At 49.5% G+C, this 13,416-nt stretch overlaps 1 long non-coding RNA gene across 1 annotated transcript in view; it reads left to right on the top strand.

The window, feature by feature from the left end:
* Positions 1-4,666, top strand: part of LOC147080982 (uncharacterized) — a 51,317-nt gene extending 46,651 nt beyond the window's left edge. The window contains exon 4 of the long non-coding RNA XR_015076940.1: positions 4,570-4,666. This is a non-coding gene — a long non-coding RNA (uncharacterized LOC147080982). The remainder of the gene's footprint in view (positions 1-4,569) is intronic.
* The last annotated feature ends 8,750 nt before the right edge of the window (positions 4,667-13,416 follow it).

The following is a 13,416-nucleotide window of genomic DNA, read 5'->3' as shown; positions in this document are numbered from 1 at the left end:
TAACCTTTCTATATTTAGCCTGATTCGCAGATGTATTTGCAACCTGACATCTGTCATACGCACTCTTTTTCTGCTTCATCATATTCTCTATCTGTTTCGTCATTCAGGGAGCCCTGACTTTAGTTACCTTATCTTCCCCCCCCCCCCTAGTGAGAATGTACCTCAACTGTACCCAAACTATTTCCTCTTTAAAGGCAGCCCATTGTTCCATTACAGTTTTGCCTGCCAATCTTTGATTCCAGTTTACCCGGGCCAGATCTGTTCTCATCCCACTGAAATTGGCTTTCCCCCAGTTAAACATTTTTATTCTAGATTGCTCCCTGTCCTTTTCCATAGCTAATCCTCCCTCTCCAGCATTGTAACATTCTCCTTAATCAATACTGCCACACCACCTCCTATCTTTCCTTCCCTATATTTCCTGAATACCTTATAACCAGGAATATTTAATACCCAATCCTGCCCTGTTTTGAGCCAGTTCTCGGTTATTGCCACAACATCATATTCCCATGTGGCTATTTGTGCCTGCAGCTCACTTACCTTGTTTACTACGCTTTGTGCGTTCACATACATACACTGTAAACCCATCTTAGACCATTCTGTATTCTCTCTCAGTTTGACCCCACCTATTTCTTACTTTAGTGCTCTCTGCCTCGCCCAATCCTTTGAGCACTTTATTTCCCCTTTTTAATGTTACATCTTGGTGCCCATCCCCCTGCCAAATTAGTTTAAACCCTCCCCAACAGCACCAGCAAACCTCCCCGCGAGGATATTGGTTCCGGCCCTGTTGAGGTGCAACCCGTCCGGCCTGTACAGGTCCCACCTCCCCCAGAACCAGTCCCAATGCCCCAGGAATCTAAAGCCCTTCCTCCTGCACCATCTCTCCAGCCACGCATTCATCTGCTCTATCCTCCTGTTTCTATACTCACTTGCGCGTGGCACCGGGAGTAATCCAGAGATTTGAGATCCAGCTTTTTAATCTCTTTCCTAGCTCCCTAAGATCTGCCTGCAGGACCTCATCCCTCTTTCTGCCGATGTCGTTGGTACCGATGTTGTCAACGACCTCTGGCTGTTCACCCTCCCCCCTCAGAGTGGCAGGTAACATTTGCACCACAGAAGTGCCAGAAAATGACCATCTCCAACAAGCGAGAGTCTAACCACCGACCCTTGACATTCAATGGCATTACCATCGCCGAATCCCCCACCATCAGCATCCTGGGGGGTCACCATTGACCAGAAACTTAACTGGACCAGCCACATAAATACTGTGGCAACAAGAGCAGGTCAGAGGCTGGGTATTCTGCGGCGAGTGTCTCACCTCCTGACTCCCCAAAGCCTTTCCACCATCTACAAGGCACAAGTAAGGAGTGTGATGGAATACTCTCCACTTGCCTGGATGAGTGAAGCTCGACACCATCCAGGACAAAGCAGCCCGCTTGATTGGCACCCCAACCACCACCTTAAACATTCACTCCCTCCACCACCGACGTACCGTGACTGCAGTGTGTACCATCTACAAGATGCACTGCAGCAACTCGCCAAGACTTCTTCAGCAATGCCTCCCAAACCCTGTGGGAGTACCTTCACCACACGGACTGCAGCGGTTCAAGAAGGCAGCTCACCACCACCTTCTCAAGGGCAACTAGGAATGGGCAATAAATGCTGGCCTTGCCAGCGACGCCTACATCCCATCAACGAATTTTAAAAAAAGTGTCCTGCAGCTGCTCAGTGACATCCTTGACCCTGGCAGCAGGGAGGCAACATGCCATCCTGGAGTTACAGCATTGCATTCAGCTTTTGTGGAGAAAGCTCCCTCTTGTTTTAAGCGCATCAAAGCAACACGAGCAAAGCTCCAGAACCTATCTCTGGACGTCATCTTTTAAATCAGTTCAACCTCCGGCTCGCAACACTTCTGCAGATGGAAAAAGATAGAAAAATGATTTATGTGGGGAGCCTGTCGACTGTGCCGGGAAAGTCTGTGGTTTGATCGGAGTTTGGGTTTTATGGGACCGGAGGGGGAGGGTGTGGGTGTACAACAGGGCAAATTAATTCTCGGAAATCCGAACCTCTCATTGAGCTGAAGAAGGTACGCAGCGTTCAGTGTTGGTGAAAGGGACCACAGGTCATTGTTTTTGACATTGAGCCATGATGGCCCATTCAATGCTTTCAAGGACTCTCCCCTATCACTTTACCCACACACCTCATTCTAAAGGAATAGAGACGAAGCCAAGCTCTTTATGTTAAATGCTCGTTCAAATTTTCATGTAGCAGGAAGAAAAAAATATAGGGCAGGACGATCAAATCCAGCTGTTTGTAGTTTTTGAAACCATTGCAGTCATAATTTCATTGATGTGCTGAGGTCACTGTGGTAAACCACTGTTATACCTGCCTGTGTGGGTGTTTGTATTCCACTGTGTACATGTCTGTACATGCCTCGGCTGACTCCTCCCACGAGTCCAGGTATAAAGGTGACTGCTCCACAGTCCCTCTGTATTCTGGACTGGTCGACCACTCGAGGCACACCTTCATTCTCTTGTTAATAAAAGCCTGTTAGTTACTCGCTTAACCTCAGTCTTTTGAGTAATTAATAGCGCATCAGTCACTTTAGTCACTGGCTTAGGAGAGGGTCTGGCAACTGTGGGCTTTCTCCTATTCCATGGTGGGGACACAGGACTCATCACTGATAACTTAAAGAATTTGAATTCACACTTCAGATTTCAGAGGTCGAAACACTGAACATCCATAGGTGGTTCCTAATCCAAACCTCAAACTTACTCTTCTAGTCGCTCAGAAACATTCACTTGTAATATTCTGCATCTTCCCCTTTGTTACATTCAGCGTTACAATCTCACGCAGGACAGTTTCAAATAAACAAACCACCAGGAAAAAATTAAACTTTACCTATCAATTTCCAGGGTTAGTTATCAAGGCCTCGGCTTGCGATTAATATAAACAGTGCTGCGTGAAGATACTAGTCCTGGCTGTCCCACATTTGTCAGTTGAAGCGTCCTCATGGCTGTTTATGCTGCTGAAGCGCTTTTAGCGGTTGCACGCACGGGTGTGCTTTGGAGAGGGCGGCGATATCCAAAATGGATGAGTGGGTCTCAACTCGGCGTTGCACGCCGATTGATGTCACACTCTGACTAATTACAATACTGTCGGCGAGCGCAGGCGATGGCAGCGCTGCCGGCCTGCCGAAAATGGCGGCCGCCGTGGGACCCGTCAGCAGCAGGCAAAAGTGAGGCCGCCATTTTTTCCCCCAAAACGGGCCGTAATGGCCAGCGCAAAGACTTCGATTTTAACATCGAAATTGCAACATGAAAACAGGCCTTCCGGCCCAGCCAGTCCATGTTGGTGTTTATCCTCCTAGTCCCATGTGCCCATCCTGTTCCCGCATCCCTTTACCCCCCTTTCCTCAACCACCTATTAAATGTTGACAAGGCCTCTGCTTCAAATTCTAACTCCAGCAGTGAATTCCACAGCCTCACAATCCGCTGTATGAAAAGGTCTCTCCTGCTCTTTATCCTAAATCTTGTGTCTGTGTCCCCTCATTCTTGACTCCCTCCACCACTAGAAACAATTTGTTTCTATCTAGCCTGTCCTATCCCTTTATAATATTAAACAACTCTATCAAATCACCCCATAATCTTTGTTCTAACAAAAAGAGCCCCAGTTTTTCTTTGTAATTATTTCCTGAAACCAGGCAGCGAACCCTTGTGAATCTGCACTGTACCCTCTCTACTGCCTCAAGACAATATACTCACTGTCTGCCCAGATCCAGTATTTCAGGTCAGTGCAGTTTTTAGCATTGGCTGAGTAATTAGTTGTGTGCTGAAGGGTGTGATCTCCAGGAAGCCAAAGGAATTCTCTGGGTGTGGTGTAGCTGCAGTCGTGTTAGCTGTGACCCAGTGTTAGCCCAGCGGCAACAGCAAAGATAAACCATCCTGACAAGTGATGTTTGTATCTTTCGCATCCCCTTCACCCAGAACCCCCTGCAAGACCCTCTTGGACCTCAAAAAACCGAATGGAACTAAAACTGCACAGGACATTCATCGCCACTCCCGCTCGTCCAAGCCTGCTTCCTGTTAAGTGTGAGGTGCTGTCACTGGGTTTGCTTTTAGGTTGTTGCCCTGTCCTTGTAGATTTTTGCTGGTGGGGGACTTTGATCTGTGTTCCATTGGTTGGTACTCTGGGTGATTGTTTTTGTTGGGAAATGCGGAGGATTTTCTGGGGCGAAGGGCAGTAGGAGGTTTCACAAACCCTTTGTGCCAGCTGTACCTAGCCTGCGAGTGCGTGATGCTAACATTTTTCTTTTGAAGTTCCAGGAGAAACCATTCTATAAGTAGTGGCAGCCCCAAAATTGGAGAACTCTTTGCTGGACTGTTCTCGACTCAACACGAGCACCTCCCCCTTGTATTTTGTTTTCTTTTAACCTTGGTAGTAGAACTTACTTGTTTCAAGTGGTGTCTCGAGCTGCCACCCACGCCTCTAATGGTGTCTCATCACTTGCAAATGTTGAGCTGCTGGTCGGAAGCCTCATGTGGAACTGATCCACCTCTGCTTTCCTTTCAGAAGGAAGAGTCTGTGGAGCAGCCAGAATTCCAATATGACGAGTTTGGATTTCGTATAGACAAAGAAGGTAAATGAGCGTTAGACCTACCCCTCTGCTTGCCTACAATTGTTATCTTGCTTATGGCAAGTAAGGGAACTCATGCAGCAAGCTCCTCAATGGTTTCAACAGCAACAACTTGCATTTATATAGTGGCTTTAATGTAGTAAAACGTCCCAATGCGCTTCACAGGAGTGTTAGCAAACAAAATTTGTCACCGAGCCACATGAGATATTAGGTAAGCGAAAAAGGTAGGTTTTAAGGAGTGTCTTAAAGGAGGATAGAGAGGCGGAGAGGTTTAGGGAGGAAATTCCAGAGCTTAGGGCCCAGGCGGCCAATAGTGGAGCGATTAAAATCAGAGATTCACAAGAGGCCAGAATTGGAGGAGCGCAGAGATCTCACAGGATTGTAAGGCTAGAGGAGGTTACAGAGATAGAGAGGGGCGAGGCCATGGAAGGATTTGAAAACAAGATTAGAATTTTTAACTTGAGGCGTTGCCGGACCAGGAGCCAATGTAGGTCAGACTGTAACAGCTTTTATAGATTTGTGAAGAGAGAAAGATTGGTGAAGTCAGGCGTAGGTCCCTTGCATATTTTGGTTCTGTCTTCACAAAGGAGGACACAAATAACCTCCCAGAGATGTCGGGGAGCATAGGGTCTGATGAAAGGGAGGAACTGAAAGAAATCAGTATTTGTAGGGAAATGGTGTTAGGGAAATTGATGGGATTGAAGGCCGATAAATCCCCAGGGCCTGATAATCTACATCCTAGGGTACTTAAGGAAGTGGCCCTAGAAATAGTAGATGCATTGCTGGTCATCTTCCAAAATTTGGTTCGATGGGCCGAAATGGCCTCTATCTGCATTGTGGGGTTTCTGTGATTCTGTGATTTGATGGAATCTGGAACAGTACCCATGGATTGGAGGGTAGCTAATGTTACCCCACTATTCAAAAAAGGTGGTAGAGAGAAAGCGGCGAATTACAGACCGGTAAGCCTGACATCGGTAGTGGGGAAAATGCTAGAGTCCATTATAAAAGATGCAATAGCAGAGCACTTGGAAAACAGTGGCAGGATGGATTTACAAAAGGTAAATCGTGCTTGACTAATCTACTGGAATTTTTTGAGGATGTAACTGGTAAAATAGATAAGGGAGAACCAGTGGATGTGGTGTATTTGGACTTTCGATAAGGTCCCGCATAAGAGATTAGCGTATAAAGTTAAGGCACATGGGATTGGGGGCAAGGTATTGACTTGGACAGAGAACTGGTTGGCAGACAGAAAGCAAAGAGTTGGAATAAATGGGTCTTTTTCCAAGTGGCAGGCAGTGACTTGTGGGGTACCGCAGGGATCGGTCCTTGGACCCCAGCTATTCACAATATATATTAATGATCTAGACAAGGGAACTAGATGTAATATCTCCAAATTTGCAGATGACACAAAGCTGGGTGGGCGTGTGTGCTGTGAGGAGGGTGCCGAGAAACTCCAGGATGATTTGGACAGGTTGGGTAATTGGGCAGAAGCATGGCAGATGCAATATAACGTGGATAAATGTGAGGTTATCCACTTTGGTGGCAAACACAGGAAGGCAGGTTATTATTTGAATGGCAATAGATTGGGAGAAGGGGAAGTGCAACGAGACCTGGGTGTCCTTGTGCACCAGTCGCTGAAGGTAAGCATGCAGGTGCAGCAGGCGGTTAAGAAGGCAAATGGTATGTTGGCCTTCATAGTGAGAGGGTTTGAGTACAGGAACAAGTTGTAGTTGTACAGGGCCTTGGGTATTGTGTGCAGTTTTGGTCGCCTTATCTGAGGAAGGATGTTCTTGCCATGGAGGGAGTTCAGCAAAGATTCACCAGGCTGATACCTGGGATGGCAGGAATGACGTATGAGGAGAGATTGGGTCGATTGGGCTTGTACTCGCTGGAGTTTAGAAGAATGAGAGGGGATTTCATTGAAACTTATAAAATTCTGACGGGACTGGACAGACTAGATGCAGGAAGGATGTTCCCGATGGTCGGGGAGTCCAGAACCAGGGGTCACAGTCTAAGGATAAGGGGTAAGCCATTTAGGACAGAAATGAGGAGGAATTTCTTCACCCAGAGAGTGGTGAACCTGTGGAATTCTCTACCACAGAAGGCAGTAGAGGCCAATACATTAAATATATTCAAGAAGGAGTTGGATATATTTCTTAAGGCTAAAGGGATCAAGGGGTATGGTGAGAAAGCAGGGACAGGGTATTGAATTTGGATGATCAGCCATGATCGCATTGAATGGCGGAGCAGGCTCGAGGGGCCGAATGGCCTACTCCTGCTCCTATCTTCTATGTTTCTATGTTTCAGCGAGCACAGTGACGTTGGGTGAACAGAACTTGGTGCGAGTTAAGGTACGGGCAGCCGAGCTTTAGGTGAGCTCAAGTTTATGGAGAGTGAAAGATGGGAGGTCGGCATTGGAATAGTCCAGTCTAGAGGCAACAAAGGCATGGATGAGGGTTTCAGCAGCAGATGAGCTGAGGCAGGGGCGGAGTTGGGTGATGTTACGGAGGTGGAAATAGGCGATCTTGGTTTTGGAGAGGATATGTGGTCGGAAGCTCATCTCGGGTGAAATATGACACCAAGGTTGCCTGGTTCAGCCTCAGACAGTTGCCAGGGAGACTGGTGGAGTCGGTGACTAGGGAACGGAGTTTGTGACGGGACAGAAGATAATGGCTTCCATCTTCCCAATATTTAGTTGGAGTAAATTTCTGCTCATCCAGTACTGGAATGTGACAAATCAGAGACTGGAGCGGTCGAGAGAGGGGGTGGTGAGGTAGAGCTGGGTGTCGTCAGCGTAAATGTGGAACCTGATGTGTTTTCGGATGATGTCGCCGAGGGGCGGCGTGTAGATGAGAAATAGGAGGGGGCCAAGGATAGATCCTTGGGGGACAGCAGAGGTAACGATGCGGGAGTGGGAAGAGAAGCCATTGCAGGTGATTTTCTGGCTATGACTGGATAGATAAGAATGGAACCAGGCGAGTGCAGCCCCACCCAGCCGGACGACGGTGGAGCGGCGTTGGAGGAGGATGGTGTGGTTAACCATGTCAAAGGCTGCAGACAGGTCGAGAGAGACAAGAGGGATAGTTTACCTTTGTCACAGTCACATAGGATATCATTTGTGACTTTGATAAGGGCCGTTTCAGTACTGTGGCAGGGGCGGAGACCTGATTAGAGGGATCCAAACATGGAGTTCTGGGAAAGATGGGCACGGATTTGGAAGGCAACAACACGTTCAAGGACTTTGGAGAGCAAAGGCAGGTTGGAGATGAGGCGGTAATTTGCAAGGACAGATGGTTCAAGGGCAACGTTCTCTCTAAGCTGTGCCGTCATGCAGTATTGAAGGGGAGAGGAGGACAGTACCTGAGGAGAGGGAACCATTAACAATATCAGCTAACATGGAGGCCAGAAAGGGAAGTTGAGTGGTCAGCAGTTTGGTGGGGATCGGATCGAGGGAGCAGGAGGTGGGTCTCATGGACATGATTAGTTCGGAGAGGGCATAAGGGGAAATAGAAGAGAAATTAGAGAAAGATACGAGTTCAGGGCAATGGCAAGGGTAACCTTAGGGGAAGTTTGGCCCTGTGGGGAAGGGGAAGGGTAGGAAGCGGCAGAGGCGGCTGAGTGGATGGTCTCCTCGCACTTGTTGTTGGAGGTGAGGGTGGAGGAGACAGGGAAGAGGGATTTAAGGAGACGGTTTGTAGTGGAGAGGAGAAGCTGGGGGTTCCAGGATGATCCTAGAATAGTGAGCAGTTTTGGCAGAGGAGAGCAGGACCTGATGGCATTTTGTAGTCCAGCCAGATCTGGCGATGAATAACTGAACCAGTTGTCCGCCATAAACATTCAGGTCTGCATCCCTCAGTCTTTGCACTGAGCGATTCCTCATTTTTGGTGATTTCAGTGTTCATCTCAACTTAACCGTGGCCTCTCCTCCGATTTCAGTGCTTGCCTTAAACTCTCTGTGCAAATAAACTCTTCCACCCATATTCACGGCCAACCCCTCGGCCTCACTCAGTCATAGAGTCATAGGCCTAGAAATTCAGTTGGCGCCGCGCCAGGGCTTTAGCGCCGGAAAGTTAGCGCCGGCGCTAAGTCCCCCTGCGCGCGCCAAAAATTAAGTAGCGCCGCACCCAAACGGCTGCCGGCGCTACTGAAGGGTGTTTGCGCCTGAAAACTGGCGCTACGCGCCGCATTGCGGCGCTATTCCGGCGCTGCGGCGCCCGATGCGGTGCGGCAGGCTCGGGAAGTGCAGGCCTCCTCCTTCAGTTAAGGAGGAGCTGCCTGCACCCACCCGCTGGCCGGTAAAATCGCCACAAAAATGAGCCCGGCACCTCGGGGAAGTGCCGGGCTCGCAGCCGAGAAGCATCTGTTCCGCGGGGGGGGGGGGGGTGGGGGAGTCCGGGGAGGGAGGTGCGGGCAGGCGGCCGGCGGGAAAGCGGCCGGCCGCCGCTCCACCTTTATGCGCCGGCGCAAAGTCGTGTAAGACTCTGTTGCCAGAGTCTTAGTTGCGGCTGCCACGGGCGAGGCGGCCGCAACTGAATTTCGGCGCTGGGGCCCGTCGGCATGGCAACCGGGACGCTGCGCACACCGATGACGTCATCGGTGCCGGCGCAGCGCTACCGGTCTACCGCCGATTCCAGGGCCCCAGGGAATTTTTAAACTGGCCATAACTCCGGCGCTAGGCCCTCCAGCGCCCCAAATGGGGCGCTAGGCCTACTGAATTTCTAGGCCATAGAGTTTTATAGCACAGAAAGAGGCCCTTCGGCCCATCGTGTCTGCGCCGTCCATCAATCCCTGTCCAGTCTAATCCCATTTTCCAGCATTTGGTCCATAGCCTTGTATGCAATGGCATTTCAAGTGCTCATCCAAATGCTTCTTGAATGTTGTGAGGGTTCCTGCCTCCAGCACCCTTTCAGGCAGCGAGTTCCAGATTCCAACCACCCTCTGGGTGAAAAAGTTCCTCCTCAAGTCCCCTCTAAATCTCCTGCCCCTTACCCTGAATCTATGCCCCCTTGTTATTGACCCCCCTACTAAGGGGAAAAGTTCCTCTTTATCTACCCTATCTATACCCCTCATCATTTTGTACACCTCAATCAGGTCCCCCCTCAGCCTTCTCTGCTGTAAGGAAAACAACCCCAGCCTGTTTAGTCTTTCTTCATAGCTGAGGCGCTCCATCCCAGGTAACATCCTGGTGAATCTTCTCTGCACCCTCTCCAAAGCAATCACATCCTTCTTACAGTGAGGCGACCAGAACTGCACACACTACTCCAGCTGTGGCCTCACCAGCGTTTTGTACAGCTCCATCATAACCTCCCTGCTCTTGCCTTCATTAGCCGGGGCATAGAATATAAGTATCCCATATGCCTTTTTAACCACCTTATCTACCTGTTCCGCTGCCTTCAGGGATCTATATACATGTACACCAAGGTCCCTCTGACCCTCTGTACTTCCTAGGGTCCTACCACTCATTGTGTATTCCCTTGCCTTATTTGTCTGTCCAAAATGCATCACCTCGCACTTTTCAGGGTTAAATTCCATTTGCCACTTTTCTGCCCATCTGACCAACCCGTTTATATCGTCCTGTAGCCTGAGGCTTTCTTCCTCGCAATTTACCACCCCACCAATTTTCGTGTCATCTGCGAACTTACTGATCATACCTTTTACATTCTCATCCAAATCATTTATGTAGATCACAAACAGCAAGGGACCCAGCACCGATCCCCGAGGTACCCCACTGGACACAGGCTTCCAGTCACAAAAGCAACCTTCGACCATCACCCTCTGCCTCCTGCCACTCAGCCAGTTTAGGATCCAACGCGCCAAGGCACCCTGGATCCCATGGGCTCTTACCTTCTTGACCAGTCTCCTATGCGGGACTTTGTCAAAAGCTTTACTGAAGTCCATGTAAACCACATCCACAGCATTTCCCTCATCCACACACCTAGTCACCCCCTCTCAAAATTCAATCAGATTTGTCAGACATGATTTACCCTTGACAAAGCCATGCTGACTATCCCCGATTAATCCTTGCCTCTCCAAGTGGAGACTAATTTTGTCCCTCAGAATTTTTTCCAATAATTTCCCTACCACAGATGTTAGGCTCACTGGCCTGTAATTCCCTGGTTTATCCCTGCTACCCTTCTTGTATAATGGTACTACGTTAGCTGTTCTCCAGTCCTCTGGTACATCCCCTGTGGCCAGAGAGGTTCTGAAAATTTGTGTCAGAGCCCCTGCAATCTCCTCATTTGCCTCCCACAACAGCCTGGGATACATCTCGTCCGGGCCTGGGGATTTATCCACTTTTTGGCCTGCTAAAACCGCTAGTACCTCCTCCCTCTCGATGCTAATATGTTCCTGTCATCATCGACCCCAGACAAGGCCATCTCTCACCACCTCCTTGTATCCCTCACCACCCAGAACCCCCTACCTCCTTCCAGCCTGACTTCCTTCTGCACCGCCCCTGGAATACACACTTCCCCAAGTCGCTTGCAACTGTATTTTCAAGGTCTCTACTTCCTAACTTTTGGCCTTTCATTTGCCACAATACTCTGCAGCTGTTAATCTACATCCTCCGCCTGTGATGCCCATGGCTCCAGTGAACTCTGTCCACTGCTTTCACTCCTTCAAAGCCAAGGGGCACAGACTTGAGCAGAACTAGTTTCACCATCACTCACCAAGTCTGGCTGGACCACATTAAGCACTATTGGGCCCCACTCTCCTCTGCCAAAACGGCTCACTACTCCAGAATCGTTCTGGAGGGAAAAGATGACCCCCGCTTCTCTTCTATACGACCAACCAGCTCCTTGAACCCTCTTCCTGCCCCCTCGATCCTCGCCTCCAACAGCAAGTGTGACTTCTTTATCACTAAGATTGAGACCAGCCTTTGTTACCTCTAGACTTGACTATTCCAACGCACTCCTGGCTGGCCTCCCACATTCCACCCTACGTAAACTTGAGGTCATCCAAAACTCGGCTGCCCGTGTCCTAACTCGCACCGTTCGCCCATCGCCCAAATGACACTAAACAGAGACACAAATTACGTCTTCTGTGACTGATTCACAATCCCTCGCCCTTCTCAACCTCTCTGCAGCTTTTGACACTGTCGGCCACACCATCCTCCTCCAACAGCTTTCCTCCATTGCCCAGCTGAGTGACACTGCCCTCACCTGGTTCCATTCTTAAATGTCCAGTTGTAGCCAGAGCATCTCATTCTGCACTGACACGCTTACCTCTGGAATCTCCCAAGTCTGTGGAGCCCCCAAATATCTACTCCGGCACCTCGCTTCTTGCTCATCTGCCCCATTGGTGACATCACCTGAAGACATGGGCTCAGCTGCCACATGTACGTTGACAACTTCACCACCACCTGTCTTAACCCTCCAGCCTCGGGTGACTGTCTGTGTGGAGTTTGCACATTCTCCCTGTGTCTGTGTGGGTTTCCTCCGGGTGCTCCGGTTTCCTCCCACAGTCCAAAGATGTGCGGGTTAGGTTGATTTGGCTATGATAAATTGACCCTTTGTGTTAGGTGATTAAATACGTGGGGTTACGGGGATAGGGTGGGATATGTGTCGGTGCAGGCTCGATGGGCCGAAATGGCCCCTATCTGCACTGTGGGGATTCTGTGATTCTGTGATTACCTCTATGTTGTCAGGCTTCTTATCTGACGCCCATTCTTTGATTAAACATTGCCAGCGGGAGAAACTCAACTCACTGCCCCACCCCCGTTCTGTCGGCCTATAATTGCCATTAGATGTCCGAATTTTTCATTTGTGATCTGCCGCCACTGAACTGTGCCAGAAGTGCATTGGGCACCATATAGGCTTGAGCGACTTTTAGTCGTCCAGGGTGCCTGCCTGAAACCGGCGCTAGGCTCCTGAAATACACAAATCGAAGTCCTACGTGGATGGTAGGACTCACGAGTACAAATTTCCTGTACAAGTGGGGGGAGCTTGTGCCGCGCAAACTACAGCTAGTTGTACCAGGCATTGGGTGGCCTAAACAGCAACCTACCACCCTCCATAAACCTAAGATTATTCCAAACTCTGCTCCCGTATCCTAACTCGCACCTAGTCCCGTTCGCCCATCACTCCTTGTGCTCGCTGACCTACATTGGCTCCCGGTCCCCGAACACCTCGATTTAAAAAAAAAAAAAAAAATACTCTCATCTTTGAATATAAATCCCTCCATCGCCCCCCCCCCCCCCCCTATCTCTGTAGCCTCCTCCAGCCCTACAATCCTCCCAGCCCTACGCTCCTTTAACTCTGGCCTTGTGTACATTGCCCACTTCCTTCAGCCCATTGTTGGTGGCTGTGTCTTCAATTGTTTAGGCCCTAAGCTCTGGAACTGCCTCCCTAAATCTGGCCGCCTCTCTAGCTCACTCCTCCTTTATGACGCTCCTTAAAGCTTTCGGTCACCTGTCAAATCTCCTTGGGTGGTTCGGTGTGTCAAATTTTACTACTTAAAGGCACTATATAAATGCAAGTTCTTGTTAAAGGGGGGATGTAAATGCCCTTCTCTCGCTGGCTTACAGTGATAAAAGTCAGTAGAATATTTTTGCAGAAACTGAACTCGACAGGACGGTAAAATGGGTGGCACAGTTGGTTAGATACTGACCTTTCACCTGGCACCTAGGCTCAAATCCAGCCAGATCAGTGGAATAGAAGACATCTCTGTTGAATCACCTCTGACAGTGCAGCGCTCCCTCAGAACCGCCCCTCCCAACGGTGTAGCATTCCCTCAGTACTGACTTTCCAACAGTGCGGCGCTCCCTCAGTACTGCTCCTCTGACA

Source organism: Somniosus microcephalus, unplaced genomic scaffold, assembly GCF_052327205.1.
Source record: "Somniosus microcephalus isolate GS21.2 unplaced genomic scaffold, FLI_Smic_1.0 scaffold911, whole genome shotgun sequence".
In the NCBI taxonomy this organism is placed as follows: Eukaryota; Metazoa; Chordata; class Chondrichthyes; order Squaliformes; family Somniosidae; genus Somniosus; species Somniosus microcephalus.
Note: the sequence above shows the minus strand (reverse complement) of the source record. Positions and strands in the feature narration are given on the sequence as shown.